Genomic DNA, 3,131 nt, shown 5'->3' with positions numbered 1-3,131 from the left:
GAACAATCTCATTTGACCAAAGGTAACTTACGGCTCCATTTGATATATAAACGCATTTTAAAAATTAACACAATAATGAGCTTTAGAAATAACCGGCCTATGAAAATAATCTCTTCTAATTCATTTCATCGCAAGTTTAAAAAAATTGGCGTAACAAAAGAACATTATTTTTCGTCGTTATTGCCCTTTTTACTCTTTTCGAGTCGTATCGAAAGAGATGATTTTCTACGTATTCAATTAAAAGAGTTATTTGTGAAATGTAACATATTTTGGAAAGTTTATATCGCCATTGTATTTTCTTGATTAACGATATCGTTGTCGTTTTTAAAAAGCAGACAATTGGTTTCATAAATTTCAAAATTAATATTATGGAAATAGTTTTGCCATTCTTGTGGCGCATCATTATAAATAGAAGTCTATTTGAAAGCAGTTTTAAACGTAACAAAGAGGTGTGCGGATTTGATCTTAACTCCAGTGATCCTTTTCGTAATCTTTTTTGGCTTTTGCATAAAGATCGTTCTAAGGTAACAAATGTATTTTTTAAAAATCAGTTCCGGCACGGAGTAACAAAATTTAAGTTTCTCAGTTTCATTCCAAGTATTAAGATTTTACTTTTTTTTGCAGAAATGATATTTAAATGCTTGGTATTCCTTTTGGCTGGCCAATATCTGTTTCTTAACGCCAATGGCAAGAAGAAACTCGGAGACTGTAAGAAAAAATAGTTTGTGATTTCATTTTGGATCAAAGCTACGTAAAAACTAAAATTTCAGTTTTCACGCTGCTACCAAATGTTTCGCAGATTTAAAAATTAACTTTTACAAATATGAATATCTAGTAAAAATTCGCAGCTGACCAAAATTGCGATCTAACTCTAATCTATTAAATTCACCAGCAAAAAGTTGATCCTACCAAGAACATAAAAATCTCTAAAAAATCTGATTTAGGTTTTGTCCCAACTAAATATTTTTTTTTTTTTTAAATCAATTTATTTTTGAAATGAGTACACTATGTATATTAATTTATATATTTTACCTAAAATTGGAATTTTTTTGGAGAAACCTAGTCAAAGAAAGCGCGCCAGGACTATAAAAAACATAAAATACTTTTAAAATTAGTATTAATGCAAAAAAGTTTGTTTGATTTAATTTTTTAAAATGTAATAATTTATATCTATTCGGACTCAGCGTGCGACTTTCAAACGAGAAATCAATGCGGGCACATAGATTGCCAAAAAACAAATTTTACCGCTGGATGCAGCACGCCCTCTGACTGTGAACACCATCATCGTCACGTAAAAGAATGCCAACAACTTCGGTGCTTGTGCAAAGCATCATCAAAGTATTTGAACTACTGCGTTAAACAAATCATAAAAGCATGTCTTCCTAACTGTAACATACCAAACTTAAAAGTATGTCTTCCTGAGTGTATGGAAGTCTACAAAAACCTTAATGGATTTAAATATTGTTATTATGGGATAAACAATTAATAATCGTCGCCAATAAAAACTACTATTGAGACTTAATGTTTGAAATGTCACTTATTTTCAAGTTTGATAACTAATGGTGGTAGAGGGGGTTTCGAACAATGTGGTGTTTAAAGCGGCTGTTTCCAAAATGAAATTTTGAGTTTGGGCGTCAAAGAAATTGCAGACTCGCGTGTTACGGTTTTATTCAAACTACTTTTGGAACAATTGAAAGTAGCAGATACTTCAAGGAGATATATTTATAAATAAAAATGAAATCTTCCTGCGTAATTGATTTCATGAAATATGACTTAAAATAATATCTTCATGCGTTATTGATTTCTTATATAAAGATAAGGATATGGATCGGGATTACGATCATGATAGATAGATAAATCTATAAATAAGCCTTTTGATTTTCTTATAGATATATCTATAGATAAATATGCCTAAATATATAAAAATAGATAGATCTATAGATATAAATAAAGATATAACTTTCGGTTTATCTATCTTTATAGCTATAGATATACCAGTAAATATACAGTTAGTATATTGTTTTTTATTTTAATGCATTATTTTGTTTTCGTATAATTGATTTTTTTGAAAATTTGTTTTAACCCACGATTTTAAGTTTGGTATGTGGGGACCTCCATGTTCTTTACATCCAACATCCGGGGACATTTAAAAACATTCGATTTCTAGCGATACACCAAGTATAGGTATTTTCTTAGAATATTTAAAACTTTGTGTTTTTAAAATATTTAATATAAAGTGGGAGTTTTTCACTACCTTAATAATGGATAAGTGGGGACATTCTCACACATCTTTAGGTGTATGTGGTTGAAATTATAAATAATTATATTATTGGTTTGGTTTAGCGTTCTTTTATTGTTTTTCGCGTAAAATTATATTTTCTCGTGAATTTAATTTTCATTTGTGGGGACTTCAATGATATTTTCGTCTAACAGTCGGGGACATTTAAGAAGTCACACTTTAGATTTCCAGTAAAATAATGGAATGTATCTAGAAAACATAAAATATTTATTATTCGTTTTAAATTTCTTCTACCTAGTCATTATCGTTACCCAATTTTTATTTCATCAATTTCTTTTTTAGTGATTTACTCATGTTTAAACAGTTTTATTACGATAATCATTTTCATGGTATTTTAATTCAGATTTAATCATCCTATTCGTGATTAAAATCCTTTGTTTTGCGATTAACATTTCGATATAATTATTTTCATCCCTTTTTTATCTATTTATCATAAGTTCATGCTATTTATCACAAATTAAACAATTTGCCGTTTCAAATTTCCTCTAGACTCTAGAGGTTATTAGCTTAGAGAAGCTAACTGACATTGATAATACTATAAGACATCTTATCTCTGGGAAATCGTCCAAAAAGTATACTCGCTTCCTAGATCACTGGTTGAAACTCACATTAATGATTCTAACTCTGCGCTGCTTTTGGCGTTTTAAATAATCATGGACATCCAATTTATAGTCTACTGCGCGTTATTTAACTTCGTACATTACAAAAAAAGATGAATCAGATATCGCATTGAGAAATTTTCAGTAACGAGGCGGCAGATCGTTTAACCCTTTGTATGGAAAGCATTAACTTTCGTATTCATTAATACCGCTGCCAAGGAACAAAGAAAGCG

General features: G+C 29.7%; 1 long non-coding RNA gene across 1 annotated transcript; it reads left to right on the top strand.

Annotated features, from left to right (window-relative positions):
• Nucleotides 1–414: 414 nt before the first annotated feature.
• Nucleotides 415–1,522, top strand: LOC149937504 (uncharacterized). The gene is made up of 3 exons (XR_016472197.1): nucleotides 415–524; nucleotides 625–708; nucleotides 1,185–1,522. It is a non-coding gene; the product is annotated as an uncharacterized LOC149937504 (long non-coding RNA).
• Nucleotides 1,523–3,131: the final 1,609 nt, after the last annotated feature.

The sequence above is a fragment of the Leiobunum rupestre genome, chromosome 7, assembly GCF_980474605.1.
Source record: "Leiobunum rupestre chromosome 7, qqLeiRupe1.1.hap1, whole genome shotgun sequence".
NCBI classification, from domain to species: Eukaryota; Metazoa; Arthropoda; class Arachnida; order Opiliones; family Sclerosomatidae; genus Leiobunum; species Leiobunum rupestre.
The sequence above is the reverse complement of the archived record's forward strand: the minus strand, read 5'-3'. Positions and strand labels throughout refer to the sequence as shown.